Here is a 17,557-nt window from a genome sequence, read left to right as displayed (position 1 = left end):
AATGTCGCAGTTCCTTAAAAGGGGTGATTTAGGGGGTGATTTGAAACAACTTTTTCCTTAGCGAAAATGTAAGATGAGGCTTCGTTAATGAGTTATTAACGAAAAACACCGGCCAATGAAAGCGCGAGTTTGCCGTCCGAGCGACCGCGGTAGCGTTGGGTACGCGCGCTAGATGCTACAGTTGTACTCCGAACAAGAAAGTCGTCATAAATCGAAGAAAATAGCATTAGTATGAAAACTGAAAGTGACATAATAAATAACACCGAGTCCATTTTTTGTTTATCACTTGAAGTGAATAATTACTTAAAATCGAGGAAAACTACGTGCAACGTAAAAATACGAATATGTAAATCTCTTATTCGCATAACGTATAAACGAAAAAGCAATATAACCAAAAATAAAGGAAGAGGAGAACAAACTTCACCTGTAGTTTGTAAACCTGTGTCACTGGGTCACTGTACCGATCCTGGTCATCGACTGTCGAAATGGTTTATGCTAGGGCACGCGTTTAGGTAATTTATGGCTTTATTGCTTTGGTTTCGAAGGAGACATGATCTCGGAGTGTCCGAACAAAGAAGGTCTGAGGTGCTTAAACTACGTGGGGGGTACAAGGAGCTTCTTTGGAAAAATTCTACCCTGCCATAAACCACTCCAGAGGTCGATGACCAGTATCGGTACAGTGACCCAGTGACACAGATTTACAAACTACAGATGAATTGCATTTAATTCATTAATGATTATTATTTTTTAAATCTAACGCAGACTACTTTCAACGTTTCTATCTTCAACGTTAATTCTCCAATTCTCCGTTCATTTCTTTTGTTGCATTGCTTTTTCGTTTATACGTTATGCAGATATTTTCATACTAATGCTATTTCCTTCGACGCATGTCGACTTTCTTGTTCGGAGTACAACCGTAGCGCCCAGCGCGTACCCAACGCTACCGCAGTCGCTCGGACGGCAAACTCGCGCTCTCATTGGCCGGTATTTTTCATTAATAACTCGTTAACGAAGCCTCATCTTACATTTTCGCTAAGGAAAAAGTTGTTTCAAATCACACCCTGAATCACCCGGTTTAAGGAACTGCGACATTTTTGTTACACCCTGTATATACAGTAAGCATTGGCTAAGGAGTGGTTATAGAGAGCTCTTCCGGATTTGTTTTATCTATAATTGTACCAAGAGGAGTGCTTTCCATTGAAGTCGCCCGCTATTATGTAAGGGGTGGGGGGTGGGGGGTGGGGGGGGGGGTAGGGGGGGGGGAGTCTAGTAAGGCTGTTGAGGGTCTCAAGGGAAAGCGAGAGATTTGGAGGTGAAGGAGCGTAAACCGCAGCCAATGTGATTGCTGGTGCCACTATTTCTATGCCGTTTATGGGTGGAACTGTGATTTCATTGTATCTGAGAGAGCGGTGGCAGATTATGGCTACTCCGCCTCCAGGTTGTCCATTAGATCTGTTACGTCTGATGATGTGATAGCCACGAATGGCTAAGGGAATGTGAGGAGTGAGCCAGGTTTCTGCAAGGAGGCAGATATGAACATTATGTTTGTTTAGGAAGATACTGAGTTCTCCTATTTTGTTGGATATGAAACCGGGGTTCCACAACAGGATGTTAGGTAGTTTGATCATATTGAAGGTTTAGGGTTGATCAAGAAGGATGACAGACTGAATTAGCGCTTGGAATTGATCTGCTTTTGTCCTGCAGTGTTTCAGCTTTCCAAGAAGAGATTTGGCAGCGTTTAGGAGTTGGTCCAGATCGCAAAGTTGGCCAATCTGTGAGAAAATGTCTTGGATTTCATTGAACTTGTTGAACTCTTTAAGCTCAGGTTCAGAGATCCGTGAGTTGGGTTGTGGAATAGCAGAGGAATGAGAGGGAGACGTCCTCAGGGGACGCTGGAGTGCATCTCTGTAGGAGGAGGGTCTGAATGAGTTGTTAGGTGGTGCCTGGAATTGGAGGTTAGGGTTTAGCTTGTCTATGTGTGGTGTTTTAGGTATTAGTTGAAGTTATGGAGAGGTTTTGGACCTCTTCTCGAGGTACCTGAGGAGGGAGGGACATTCAGAGTAGTTGGCAATGTATGGACCACTGCAGTTTGCACATTTAGGAGTTTCGTCTAGGGTTTTACGGCACTCATAAGTGTAATGGACTTGTCCATACTTGACACAGCGAGGAGCAATCTTACAGTTGGAAGACGAGTGGCCAAATGCTTGGTGGAGGTGGAGGTATTTTTCCCAGTAGACTCTGGTGTAGAAAATGTGGTTTATCCTCCTTACGTCAGAGAGTTTGGTACCATGAGGGAGAGTAATTTTGTATGAGCAGAAACAGCGAGAAGATGTAGATATGCTAGCTTTTTTAGTAAGTGGAATGGTAGCAGTAGGGAGGAGGCCATGGGAGGATAGTTCACTGGTCAGTTCTTGTATGTCCAGTAGTGGTAGACCTTCTAGAACTACAGAGAATATTTTTTCATCGTTTGGGGTGTAGGTGTGGAATTGTTTGTTGCCCTGAATGAGTTTAGATTTCAAGTCTTGATGGTGTACGATATTTTCCAATTAGATACGTACTCTGGTAGCAAAGAATTTTAGTTTGAAAGTTTTGCCATAAGTTTCAGTGAGGTTTTGTGTTAACCTTGGGATATTCCCATCGAAGTTGTATATGTAGATGGGCGGTGGTTTAGAAACTCGTACGGTAGGGTTGTTATCAGGATCACCTGTGTGGGAGTTAGAATTTTTGATAGAAGGTTCTGGGTGTTTAGTAGATTTGGCAGGATGGTTACTTTTAAGAGTGAGGGAGGACGAGTTCTTAAGAAAAGATTCGAGAAGCTGAAATCTGTTTTTAGTGGTGACAGAGTGATGCAGCTCAACCTCCATCGGGTCAGTAGGATCTGAGGATGGAGGGAGGGGAGAAGGTTCCGGAAGCTGAGGCTGACTAATGTTTTGAGATTCGCTGGTTATTGTTTTAGGGAACGTTTTAGAAAGCTCTTTGGGTGAGAGGGTATGGTGAGTAGGTTTGGGCAGTATAGGCCTGGAGGATTTGGTGGAAGGTTTAACTGGCTTAGAGTCCGCGCGTGAAGTTGCCGGGATTTTATCTGATCGTAAAGAAGTATCTGGAGTGGATTTGGGTGTGGGGAGGTTGCTTTTCTCTGTTGATAGGCTGGGAGATGGGTTAGTTGAACGAACAAGGTGTTTAACGTTAAGTAACGAAACTGAGATTGAGCGCATCGGAGGTTTAGTTTTCTTTGTTTGGTTGATCACCGTCTCAGACGCCATTACAGACACCATTACAGGAACGATCGTGGCGCTCGCTTCGACACGTGTCGGGGACGAGCTTTCCAACACTGAGAAGAATTTAGTATATAATTCTGCGTCACTCACCGGAAAGTAATCTGTTACATTAATGTTTGTTAATTGAGGAAACAGAATGTGGTCCTCCTTTATGATCGGAGTGGCTGACTGTGTGAGAGAGACTGAAGGAGTGTCATAGCTGATCTCGCCCTGAAGCACTTTGAGGGTCCGTGCTGCCGTTTGTGTTGTAATTTCCGGGGAAATTTCTACAGTTTAGACGTCACCAGGAACGTTTTTAGTGAGAGTATCACGATCATAAGGGGTTTCCCTCTGTGAGTTCTTGGCTGTTCAGGCGGCATGTGCCGCGTAAGGTGTAGCGAGCACGTGCACGAGAGAAATGAAGCCGAAGACAGTGATGGCAAGCGGGAGGAAAAGAGTGAGAACTTGGAATGAACAAGCACGCCGATGCAGGAATCTGGAGAAAGAAGTACTATGTACACTTAATACGCACTTTCACCGACTGGATACACCGAACTAGACGCTGTACAGAGCGCCTCTGAGAGTCTCTACCGCATTGAGTTATACACCTAACTAGAGTGCGTATTGTGGAGGAGCGGCCGTCCAGGAGAGACAAGAACTGGGGTGATGCTATCGCAGTTTAACCATGCAGGCACGTATATTGTTGTCGTTTCAGTACCCCCTCTACAGTACAGTAATTATTATGAAAGGGATAATAGAAAGAACAAGGACCGATTCACCCCAGTTCGGATCTCTCGTTTTGACCTCCCTCCCTCCTTTTTCTTACAGGGGTTCGCACTCCAGTTAGGTGTAGGAATACTGCTAGGGATTTTGTTTACTTTTGTTTACTTACTGTATATATTCTTGTGATAATAAGCAACAAAATTATTATTAAGTTTAGTTGGCAATGCCGAGTTAGTTCTTTTGTGTTATAGAATTGGCTGACGCCGGTCAGTTTAGGTTTGGTCACGTTCCCCCCTCACTCGTTGTTGAACAGAATGGTGTCTCGAACACGTGCTGTTATACGATTAGAATATAGCGTTTTAATAATTTACTTCTCGAAGTCTTTTGTATTTTCACACCAATTCTGTGCAAAGTAATTAACAATTCTCTTTTATACAAACACGTGTTAGCTGCGCGTTATCACATACTTAATTGCGGGTCTCTCGAGTTTCGAGTTTTGCTTCAAGCTTGCGCACATAGAGTGCGTTGTTTGGCTGTGTGTAGGCGCGTCTCTATGTAGCAGTCGCTACATAGGTATATAGCACAATGCTCTTACGAACTCCTGACATGTTAAGCGCTGTTGCGTGGCCTTCAGGGATTTTTATTTGAACCCGGGGAGGATTCGTGCCCGTGGAGCGCTAAAGCACTCTGCTCGTAAAGAAATGAAACAATTTTAAACTCAAACTAAACTGTTATATTTGAACCAAGAGAAAACACGTCTTATCCGTTCAAAGGACTGGGGCGAAGAGCGCGTACCAAAATGGTTTCTCGCTAAATTTTATAATGTTTGTTAATTTTTGGTATCTTAGTAACAAGGAACCAATTACATAATTATATTATAATTAATAAACTCCAATTCGTTAAAACTATCGTCAGCATTTATCGATTTCTAGCTTTCGAGTCTTTTACATCTTGGCGCTGGAGATAATTCCTTAGAGAAGGGGAAAAAGGTGAGATTTGAATGTTTAAATAAGTGTTTCTAAGGAGATATTGATTTATTCTTTACTCTGAAATATTCTGTAGAGTAATGTTTATAACTAGTTTTAAGCATATAACTTATTCCAGCTTCACTTTTGACGCCTTCTCTATTACATTCAATTTGAACTTCGCGCCTTGAAGTTAGTGTCACACATTGTCACACAACAGCGCATATTAAAATTATCGATAGTTAAGAAAAATTATCGATAATTTTCGATAGCAAAAACTATCGATAATTGTCGATAGTGCCGTTGATAGTTTTCCATCACTATTCCGAATCGCGCCAGTCAGTGATGCCAAAATCGTGGGCGCTGGGCGCTCGACGGTTCCCTCACTATGACCTACCGGCGTCCCCCACTATGCTTCCATCGATGCGCACACAAGCTACGCGTCCCCTGTACGTGTGCGGTCCGCGTTACTCGTTGCTTTCAGGCAATGTTCCATGTTTCACGTTGCCAGAGGCGAAAGCTCGAGCAGAGGCACAGAGGAAGGCAAAATGAATCGCCGATCGCCGTCGCCGTCGTCGGTCGCTAACGTGAATGGCGACTCGCGACTAGGCGACACTCTTCAAATCCCAATACTGCAGATTTTAATGAATTCATAATTTTATGTTATGACTTCACGATAAAAATAAACTGAAATCAGAATTATAAGTTGAACAAATTTACCTAAAATACTACATTTCCATTAACTTACCTTTTTTTTTTCTTAATTTTATATCATTTGATGTTCAAGTTTCGAGAGAAAATCCTGGCTTACTAAAAACTTCAACTGATTCACACACGTTGCCAAAACCACTTCTGTTACTCTACATACATATAAAGAAAAAATATACACAATTAAAATCTTGTTTGCAATAAAAATATAGAACAAAGTATTAATGTTACTATAAACTTATCTTTTTTTTTTTAATGTTCCGGAGTCCTAATTTGAGAATGAATATTAGTGTCTCCGAAAACTATACCTTGTTTAATCGCCTATAAGAAGAGAGAAATAAATAATTGAAATCATAATCAAAATTTTAATAACATAATAACAAATATTAACGTTACAATAAACTTTTTTTAAATATTCTGTAATTTACCTAAAACTCCTTTAACTGATTCGTGCACGTTGTTCAGTCCTTTCTCCGTTGTAGCACTAGAAATAAACCGCTCATTTGTCAAATCGAAAAATACAGTTTATCGATGTGATAAATGGGCGGTTCATGCATAAAAAAAACAAACACAATTAAAATTGTAATTCTGATACATTAAAACAAATTATAAATATAATTGTAATAAGTTACCTTTTTGAAATTTTTCTGATGAAAGGATAGGTGACAGATCTGTGGTACGGAGGACCATGTTTCTGGGAATTGCAACTGTTTAAAAACTTCGAATTCCGTCCATCAATGGTACACACAGAAAGATGAATTATCTATTTTCGACAGCGTTTAGAGTCAACTGTTTAAAGGTCTCTAAACGCGTCAAATTTTTGTACAAATGCTGCCCTGACATGAGCTCTAGATGTCGGTCATCGACAGACATGGTGCGACTAGTCTCATGCCTAGCTTTTAAGGATGTGCGCACCACACAGATTGAATCTAGGAGATCGGCTCCTATTTTATTTCTTTCTTTTGATTTAATATCGGGCAGCATAGAAAATATTCGTTCCGCAGTTGCATTAGAGTGGGGCAGACATCTGACTGTGTTTACTAAAGATTTGAGGTACGGAAAGAGAGATATGTTTTCGGGAGTTTCTAATTTGCAAATGTCTGCCCACATGTCGTCGAAGATCATTTTTGCCCAGTCATCTTTTTGGGCTTGCGTTGTACCGTTATACAAAAAGTTCCATTCTTTTTGTAGTTCATCGGTACTAGAAACTCCGAATTGTCGAGCAACAGCAGCAACATCAGCAAAAGTGGAAACTCTGTCGCTGCTGAACAAAGCATTGACTGGTTTAAAAACAGTCAACTGTTTAAGAAAAATATCGTCATGAGGAAGACGATTCCGAATTTCATTACTTACGGTAACGTAAAACCGTAAGCAATTTTCGCGGAAGGAGCGTACCTCAACTTCCGACATTCCATTCTGAGTTGCCTCTTCCAAAAAATCTGTGCACTCGGGACCAAGATTCACCTCATTGAGTGAGACTTGGTTGCACGGTAAAGAAAAATTGACCTGTCTAATTAAATCAGTGTGCCTTAGAAGAGCCGGCTTTAAAAATTTATTTAAAAAAAATAGGAGTAGCCTGACTGAAGAGGGCTGTAACTCCTGAACCATTGTTTCGCTTTTTTGGAACAAGGCATTAAAAGAATTTAGAATATTGAGGGTAAATTCCATAAAATAGAAATACCCTTTAATGTCATATCTGCTAAGAGAAGACAGAAATTCTGTAGCAGCTTTCGACTTTTCAGAAAATTTTTGCTCCGAGAAAAATCGGACTAAATCGTCCCAGATAAATAAAAATCTCTGAACACATTGGTGCCTTGCGAGCCAACGTGTATCAGAGAATTTGAGAACTTTTACAGGAGACTTCTCGAAGCTCTCCTGGAATTGACGGAAAATAGCAGCTCGTTTAGGGCTGCTGTTTATATAAGAAGCGACGCCTCGGAGCAATTTGTCACATTCGTCGGGAATTGTAGCATAAGCAGTACTTGCTGCCAATGCTACAGAATGGCATACACATGGCAATGTTACGGCATTTGGATGTTTTTCAAGTAACTTGGACTTGAATGAAGAATATCTACCCGTCATTACCGAAGCATTGTCACAACTAAGGGCTGCGATATTTTGCAAAGGAATTTGCATTTTCAGCAACTGATTTTCGAAAGATTTGAAAATCTTTTCTGCTGAACAATCGCTGGCATCCAGATGAATTAATTGTAACAATTCGGTTCTAATTGACAAACGACATGGTTCAACATACTTAACTGCTAGGGTGAGCCATTTATCGTTTGTCGAATCCGAGGTTTCATCCTCGTAAACTGAAAATTTAGTATGCCGTACATTGTCAATAATGCGTTCCCTTTCGCGAACGCCTAAAACATTAGCAATAACTTTGCTACATTTACTGCGACTGATTTTCATGCCTTGTAACACTTTAGGCTCCTTGCCTATGTCTTGCATGAGATGAAGAAAATCAGACGCGACCGAAAGGGGAACATTATGTTCAGCGAAAAAAGCGGCATATTTTATCTCCGCTATTTTTATTTTTTCATCGAGTGTCGATGAAGAAGAGGACGCGACGAACTCCTCGGTTTGGTTTTCTGTTGGTAACGGTTCTTCTCCGGTTGTGGTAGAACCGATACCTCCAGTATTATTATTACACATTTGCTGCATATTTTTAATATGCAGCTGTGTAAACGAGTGCCTGCGTATTTCTGAAAGCCCGCAATCGAAGACTTTGTTGCAGGCTTTGCAGAAGCATTTTGACTCGTCCGTGGAAATAGTTTGCAACCAAACCTTTAACGAGTCGTCAGCATCAAACCAATGTTGCTGGAATCTTTTTTTGTACCTTTTAGCTGGTCCAGAATCCATCGTTGAAGCAGTTGCAATTCCTCTTTAGTTGAATGTTAGTCCTCCGGAACCACTTACGCGCACTCGCACTATTCTAATATATATAAAAACTACACACGCTGTTTACGTCGGGATGCACGTGTCGCGGACGCGGGCTTTAAATGACCAATGTCAATACTGACGCGCGTAGCATCTATTCCCGCTCAAATCAACGTTCTTTTGTTTTAGGCGGTTGCGTGGAAACGTAACGCTGTTGACACCGCGCGCTTTAAATGCGTTTTTACAATTTATCATTATCGATATTTTTCTTCCTATTTCAAAGTTGAAATTTCAAACAAAAAATTGATTCTTTCCTACAAAATAGCATAATTTTCATAATTTCTGCAAGATTCCAAATCTTGGCTCAATGGACTATTGTTAAAATACCATTTTATAACATCGTCGTCCATATTCTATTACTGTGTGCCTTTTTAGTAGGCAAATATTGTATTGATTAGGAGTCGTCGTTTTTGGTACAGAGATTACTGCAGCCACAGAAAATAGAGGTAAAATAGGGAAAATGTCTGCGAAAAAACTTTTTTTATTTAAATAAAGGTTCCAAAAATAAGACACAATAATAACATTTTCGATTTATTTCACTCCCTCTTTAAAAAATTCCCAAAAATCATCAATTTTTTGACGCCAAGAACGTAGTAACCCCTTAGCAATGAAAGTGTCAGACTATGTATAATGTGTAGTACTTTACTTTATCGTGAAGTCATAACGTAAAATTATGGGTTAATTAAAATCTGCAGTATTGGGATTTGAAGAGTGTCGCCTAGTCGCGAGTCGCCGTTCACGTTAGCGACCGACGACGGCGACGGCGATCGGCGATTCATTTTGCCTTCCTCTGTGCCTCTGCTCGAGCTTTCGCCTCTGGCAACGTGAAACATGGAACATTGCCTGAAAGCAACGAGTAACGCGGACCGCACACGTACAGGGGACGCGTAGCTTGTGTGCGCATCGATGGAAGCATAGTGGGGGACGCCGGTAGTTCATAGTGAGGGAACCGTCGAGCGCCCAGCGCCCACGATTCTGGCATCACTGGCGCCAGTTCGTGTCTCTCATTAACGAAGCTTCTCGGCACTGGTCGCTAGCGCCACTTGTACCCTATGATCTCGTATCCTGTGCTGCCAGACTGAGGACGCAAATCTTGAGAATTACCCCCTCCACTACGCATACTAACGCACGGGCCGCGTATCCGTGAGCTCGGCACTTCGGGCAGCTTCGAACAGCTTCGGACAACTTCGGGCAGCTTCGAGAGGTCGAGAGAGAAGGTGGATCGTGATGCGCACTCTCTCATTCTTTGAAATCTTTAAATCCCAATCGCTAGCAAGCGGCAAGCGGCACGCACCCTGCGCGAGCTTTCCGATTGCCTGGATATTTTCAGTTTCCAACTTAGAAAAGTATTCTAATGAAAAAAAATTTCGAAAATTTTTTTCTGTAGAAAAACTCATTTTAAGACCCCCTGATTACGTTTTAACTAATAAAAAAAGAGCTTTTTTTTAAAAACCGCATATGTTTCTTAACCCAATTGCATTCAAACGACTGAATGAATTTCAATGAAACTTTATATCTAAATTTTATATTCACATCTCAAGATCTTATTAGATTTAGAGCAAAATCGATGCATGGATTATGATACTTACCTCTTATAATTATATTTATATTACACATATATTTTTTACTATTAGGTGGGAAGATAAAGATTTTCATTTGTAAAGTTAACGTAACGCGATTTAGTCTGGAACACACTGCTTGTTTAGAGCTAGGTTGGTTACAGCTAGGACCGGGCAAAGAAATACTTTGAGTTGGGTTAGAGCTAGGGCCACGAAAGAATTCGAATTCGGTCACGCGAGAATGTTTCCGTTAAGACCTTTTGGAACCGAACCGGAAATAAAATTGTATATATATATATATATATAGGCTCTAGTAACTACTGTCAAAAGTTACGGGGACGTAACACAACTCAAAGTATCTCTTTTCCCGATCCTAGCTCTAACCAACTCCAAATATCTCTTTTCCCGGTCCTAGCTCTAACCAACTCGAAACATATCTTTCACTGGCCCTAGCTCTAACCCAACTCAAACTCCCTTTTTGCTACCTACCCTCGGCCTGCCACCATAATTTTCAAGCATATAAAAATTTTTATCTCGAAAACGAGAAGAGAGCGACAATTATTTCATTTAGAAAAATTAATCCACGTATCAAGATACATGATATAAAAAAGATTCAAAGAAATCGGTGAGGAGGCTCTTATTTTAAATAATTACCAATATAAATATTTTATATTGAAGGTTGTGACAACGTGCACGTTACTGGTCAAGAGTGGACTCTTAGTCTATTACATTTGACGAATTTTCAGTATCAGAGTATTTATTTTGTGATAATCTTGAATTTTGAAGTGCAATTAATTCTGAACTAGAAAGGGTTAATACGATAAGAGCAGTGTTTTCCAGACTAAATCGCGTTACGTTAACTTTACAAATGAAAATCTTTATCTTCTCACCTAATAGTAAAAAATATATGTGTAATATAAATATAATTATAAGAGGTAAGTATCATAATTGTTAGAAATTTCTTTCTTAAAGGTTAAGAAAATAAAACACACACGTATAACACACTGTTTATTATGTGATTATTCCTTCTTAATCTATACACGCAGTGTATTCGTGGATCAGTATAATTAGTAATCGTTATGTTTAAAAAGAATATTGTATGAGAAGGAGAATGCTGGAAGCTTTGCGATCCGCACTGGTTGTCTAATTCTCTCGGACTGACTACGGTTGTCGCTTTCGGTCCCTGCCAGGATCTCCGCCCCTTTTACTGCTTCAAGAAAACAATCCCTTTACCCATTCCAACAATAATCCATGCATCGATTTTGCTCTAAATCTAATAAGATCTTGAGATGTGAATATAAAATTTAGATATAAAGTTTCATTGAAATTCATTCAGTCCTTTGAATGCAATTCGGTTAATAAACATATGCGGTTTTTAAAAAAAAGCTCTCTTTTTATTAGTTAAAACGTAATCAGGGGGTCTTAAAATGAGTTTTCCTGCAGAAAAAATTTTTGAAATTTTTTTTCATTAGAATACTTTTCTAAGTTGGACACTGAAAATATCCAGGCAATCGGAAAGCTCGCGCAAGGTGCGTGCCGCTTGCCGCTTGCTAGCGATTGGGATGTTAACATTTCAAAGAATGAGAGAGTGCGTATCACGATCCACCTTCTCTCTCGACCTCCCGAAGCTGCCCGAAACTGTCCGAAGCGCCGAGCTCACGGATACGCGCCCCGTGCGTTAGTATGCGTAGTGGAGGGGGTAATTCTCAAGATTTGCGTCCTCAGTCTGGCAGCACAGCTCGTATCTATTATGTCATTACTGTTTCATGCCTTTTCGTCATATACGTTTGCTTTCTATTGATATTATTTGAACACGTTGCTCAGTTTTATTATTATTAATAATCATTCCTTTTCCTTAGATTAATTACCCTATCCTCAACTTGTTACCCTAGTATTTCTGGTGTTAGTACATATCGAAACTTTACGTCATTTACAAACGCCCGTACCGTTATTCTCGCCGATACTGCACCTTGCAGGTTATGTTCATGAATATTCCTAACATTCCTAGTCATTACCTTACCCTCATTTCAGAGAGGAGAGAACATATTTAATTAGTTTATTATGTATTTCAGATTCTATCATTTAACTTTCATCATTACAGAAACTCTATTCTCATGATAAGTATTTCTTTTATTCTTTTATTCTTTTTCCACTATCGTATCGTTAAACACTTCCCTTCTATTAATGTCAATATCTATATTTTCAGATCCAATGCACTTGCAACTCTCTATAGGTTATGCTCGCTATCACTCGTAGTTATTTACCTTTTTGTCAACTCAGAGGTAAGAGAAGAAAAATATTTCTAATTATATGTTATAATTTTCAAATTCTACCACACACAGAGATTCCTATAAAATATCCTTCCAAATCACTCACAAGTGATATCCTTCGAGATTTAACTGTAATTTATGTTTGACTTTTTACTATCGTTAAAACTCTACTCTAAATGTAAATATTTCATTTATTCTTTTGCTCTTCCTTCTTCATTATTCTCATAATTGTTTCACTTCTACAAATATTAATATTTTTTCTGATACAAATCCAATATTTTTACAGCACTCTACAGATTATGTTCATTATCAATTATGTGTATTATTTCCCTAGATCGGAGGTAAGAGCAAAAGAAAATATTCGATTATATATTTCCTTATATTCTTATATTCTTCTGACCCCATCTCTAACATAGATTCTATTTTCAAGATAAGAATTTTATTTATTTTATTGCTCCTCTTTAAATTTTTCATAATCATTTCACAATCATTTCATTTTCTTTTACAGAACCTACGTCCTTACAACTTCTACAAGTTACAATCATCATTTATACATACTACTTCCTACATCAAAGATAAGAAAAGAGGAATATGTTTTGACTATACAACTTCTTATATACGTCAAGTTCTATTGTCAGCAAGCATTGTGTTTTCAAAATAAGTATTTCATTTATTCTACTATTCTTTCTCCCTTATCGTTTCTTTAAACATTTCACTACTATTAATATTAATATTCCTTTTACGAATTTAACATTCTTACAACTCTACAGTTGTAACTTACGAAACATAACTCTACAGATTATGTTTATTACCAGTTATACGTATTACCCTTTCTAAATCAGAGGCAGAAAAGAAGAAAATATTCGATTACATATTCCTTGTATTCTTATATTCTTCAAATTCTATTTCTAGCATAGATTCTATTTTGAAGTTAAATATTTCATTTATTCTACTGCTCCTTCTTCTATAGTTTTTGTGCTAAGTAAAGTAAAATAAAAGAACGGAATTTCCCAATGCAACACAAATATAAATACATTAAACAAAAACTATGTAACCTCGCATGGTTCGATTTCACACGCTTGCCTACGCGGGCCAGTATATCACTCGTGCGTCGCGTCGTAGGGAGCGCGATTCGCCATTTTTCGCGCAAATGTACGCACTCATAGTTTTTATAATCATTTCATTAATATTAATATCAATATTGTTTCTCTTACAAATCCCACATCCTTACGACATTCTACAGATTATAATCATCATCAATTCTACATAATTATTTACCTAATTCAGAGATAAGAAATGAAGAGTACACTTAATTATTCTATTAGATGTGCGCATTTCAGGTTCCGACAGCCATAAACATTTTACTCATGTATACAGAATAATAAGAAAATAGAAACATAGTAAAACATTCCACACTACTTCGCTCTTTCCTTGTTCCTTCTTATCTTCCCTCCTTCTCAATTCCCTATGTCACTATGTAAATAATTTCAATTATAATTTTAATACAAATCTTATAAATTCTCTTTCTATTTACAAGTAACTTTCTTGACTTATTTCTTAGCTTTCTATTAGGATCAATGTTTTCCCTGGTCAAAGGTATAAAATTTTAATGTTAACTTCTTGCAACTTTTTATTGCTACTTTGCCATTTTACCGATTCTGTTTATTACCCTTCCATATAACGTATTATTGTCAAGCTTTCTCCTAACTACCCTTGAGGGACCCTTGACTGTAGTTAAACATTTGGCGCGAAACTTGACGACTGCACACCGGATGCACATACTGTGTATTTCCTTTTTAGGAATTTTCATTGTCTACTTGGATAATGTCCAGACACCCTCTCTCTTGTATCCCCCATTCTTATGCATCCCTGTTGGAATATGGGATAACGATTTTAAATAAAAAGAAATTTGATTTTTAACTCAACGCACGGAAGAAGTCTGTACGATATCAAATCTCACATGAATATATCCAAAAGTAAATAAAATACCATATAAACAAGACAGAACACTTTCTGTATCCTTCGATACTTGTTTTTGTTCCTTGATTATATAATCTAACAATCCTTTGCATAATCAAGTCCCGCTGAAAGTAAGAGGTTGTTTCCTACTTCCAATCATTTCTGAGTTTAACATAATTCTTTCTCTCTGGATTTTTAATAGTATCACTGGTTTCTCTTCCTTTTTTTCGATCCTTTCTTTTATTAGTTTTCCTCCCCTTTGTGTTTTAAGAACTCCTAGTCATGTATGTTGGTATCAAATTTAAATTCAAATAACTTTTCTTCCCAAATAACTTTTTATTCTCTTCCTGTCTCCTCCTCTTGTCTTTTCCTAAATTTTGCTCACTACCCCTGCTTTCTCTCTTCCTTTTCTCTTCATCATCATCCCCTTTTATTATTAGTCCTAGGTTTAAGTATTTCATCATCGATTTTCCTTGTTACTACTCTTACTTCTCTTATCATTAGTTTCATTTTTGTTAAGGTTCTTATTCTATTATTAGTATCTGCATCCTTTTCTCCCATCTTTTTATCATCATTAATATTATGGTTATTGCTCTTGTTGATAGTATTTATTATTTGTTCTGGTATCTAATCCTAATCTTATGTTCCATTGCGATCCTGTATAATGCTTATAGTCGCCTCCCTATACATGATTAATTGTCCATTTAATATTTTTACAAATCTTTGCCTCATTCTTCGTTTAAGAGGTCCGTTAATTTCAACATGGCCTTCTTCATATTCCTCTTGGAAATCCATTATTTCTGTTGATGGTAAAACAAAGCAGAATAAGAATAAAATTTGCTACGAAAATTTCCCTATATTCATAAATCTGTAGGTTCTGTCCTACGTGACGCGATTCACGGGCACGGAAAATGACCTCACACGTGGTTTTTAGTGGAGTTCTCTTTTATTGCGTCTGCGCGTTACATTCGCTTGAACTAGACTCTCGTCAAGTGAGGACGCCGAGAGTACCTCGGGACAAAATTCCCTAGTGCAACCCGGCTTTTATCCATCAATTGGCAGTGGCGCCGCTACGCTCCCTGTGGGCGTAACTAGAGAGTTACCTTATGCTCCCTACAAATAAATGAAATAATAGCATTAGGTTTTCTAATTCTATAATCATTCTCTTTTTATACTTCCCTCTGCTTCCAATAACTTATTTATTTCTTCGAAATCTTCTTCCTTTCTCCTGAGAGGTTCTTGTCCTCGTATATACAAAGTGTCCCAAATAAAGTGTAGGATCCGTTAAGGGGAGATTCCTGGAGTGTTTCTAACCAACTTTTTTCCTTTGCAAGAATGTTCTCTAAAACTTCGTTAACGAGTTATTAACGAAAAGCATCGACTAATCAAAGAGCGCGGGCAGCGAGCACTCGACCGAGCAGTGAGTGTGCAGAAGCTACAGAATATTAATCATATTAATTCAGCAGATAAATATCACTAATACTATTGTTCTCAATTTTTTCACACTTTTCAGTTTGATGATATACCACAGTAAAAAAACAAAAAGCAATTTTTCTGTAGTTTCTACGCATTCTACACTATTGTTATGCGTATTAAAACATTGGAAATTGTGTCAAAATGTTTGTTTCCTAAGAAATATAAAACTAATCCGTAAATGCTATGTTGCAAAATGTAATCCGTAAACACTACGTAAGCAGCGATTTTTATATCTTTAACTATGTCGCACTAAACCAAAAAATGGCTAAAAAGTTCTAAATAAGAGAATAAGTACACATGTATCTAACTGTTATCGTTGAAACTTACCCATTCGGAGAAGAATTTACCTGCTGTTTGAACACTTGCTCCACAGGGTCACGCTGCCGATCCCGGCGTTGAACCCGCTGTTGACAAGTCGCGAGGTCGCGGCACGGCGAAGGCGAGATGAAAGACAGGCGTAGGAGAGTCGGGTCGCAACCGTCGTACCGAAAAGGCGAAACGAAAGCAAAAACGGGCGTAACGTGGCGTAGGTGTAAGACTTAGTTTAAATAAATATAGTTTCGAGTAATAAGACGGCTGTCCCATTGCTTCACATCGTGAAACCTCAATCCTCGATCCTCCATAATTTTGGGGGCTCGTCCGGGATCAAGAGTAACACGGATCGGTTAGTGAGGCCACGGTACGAATCGAAGGTGAAGTGTCAGTGACTGTATAAAGGCATATAAGTATAAAAATGCCCAAAGACGCGAACAGCTATACAGTGACCGATGTAAAGGAACTCTTAAGAGTCCGCGGTTTAAGCACGACAGGCACAAAAACCGAGCTGTTGGCGCGATTACAGGAATCCGATGCTACAGGATTTTGGCCGAATGTGGAAGTTGAAGGTGAAAAACCGGGAAGGGATAGTGTTTTTGATGAGGCGGAAGTAGGTGCGTACGGAGGGACAAGCGGTGCAGTTCTGATCTCGAACGAAGAGGTCACACGACAGCGGCGAGAAATGGAGCTTCTGTAGCGGGAAAAGGCTTTGCTCGAGCGGGAGCTTGAAGTAACACGGCGTGAACTGGCCCTGACGCGAAGTATGCAACAACAAGGGACATACGAGACAGGACAGCCCGCGGTGTAAAACTCACGGGTGGGTGTCAAGACGATTGCCGAGTTACTCGGCTACTTCGACGGAACGTCGGAAGATTTTCCGGGCTGGGCGAGGCAAGTACGAGTACTACGGGCGACGTACCGCTTAAACGATGACGAGACGAAAATCCTGATCGACGTGAGACTGCAAGGAAAAGAGAACTCCATTCGGATGCACTCTCGGTCACAATTCATCGAAATGAACGTCGACGCACTATTGGTAGAATTCGAGAATATGTTTCACCACAGACCCAGCACGGTTGTCGCGCGTCAGCGGTTCCAAGAACGCCTCTGGAAACGGGGAGAGCCTTCCGAAGACTATTACCACGATAAGGTAATAAAGGCGAACCGAATCCCGATTGAAAATCAAGTCGAACTTGTCGATTATTTGATCGAGGGGATACCAGATCAGATGCTACGGAACCAGGCGAGGATGCGCTGTTTCAATACACCGGAAGAGTTGCTGCGAGCATTTGAACGGTTGACATTGCCATCGGGTGGCCTGGGAAGCAGTATCAGAGGGATCCAGTCAAAACCATCGGTGGGGGCACGGTCGGAAAGGACTC

General features: G+C 39.4%; 1 long non-coding RNA gene across 1 annotated transcript; it reads left to right on the top strand.

The window, feature by feature from the left end:
- The first annotated feature begins 12,350 nt into the window (after nucleotides 1-12,350).
- On the top strand, nucleotides 12,351-17,065 carry LOC143186531 (uncharacterized). Its single transcript, XR_013003069.1, has 2 exons — nucleotides 12,351-12,437; nucleotides 16,234-17,065. It is a non-coding gene; the product is annotated as an uncharacterized LOC143186531 (long non-coding RNA).
- Nucleotides 17,066-17,557: the final 492 nt, after the last annotated feature.

Source organism: Calliopsis andreniformis, unplaced genomic scaffold, assembly GCF_051401765.1.
Source record: "Calliopsis andreniformis isolate RMS-2024a unplaced genomic scaffold, iyCalAndr_principal scaffold0001, whole genome shotgun sequence".
In the NCBI taxonomy this organism is placed as follows: domain Eukaryota; kingdom Metazoa; phylum Arthropoda; class Insecta; order Hymenoptera; family Andrenidae; genus Calliopsis; species Calliopsis andreniformis.
Note: the sequence above shows the minus strand (reverse complement) of the source record. Positions and strands in the feature narration are given on the sequence as shown.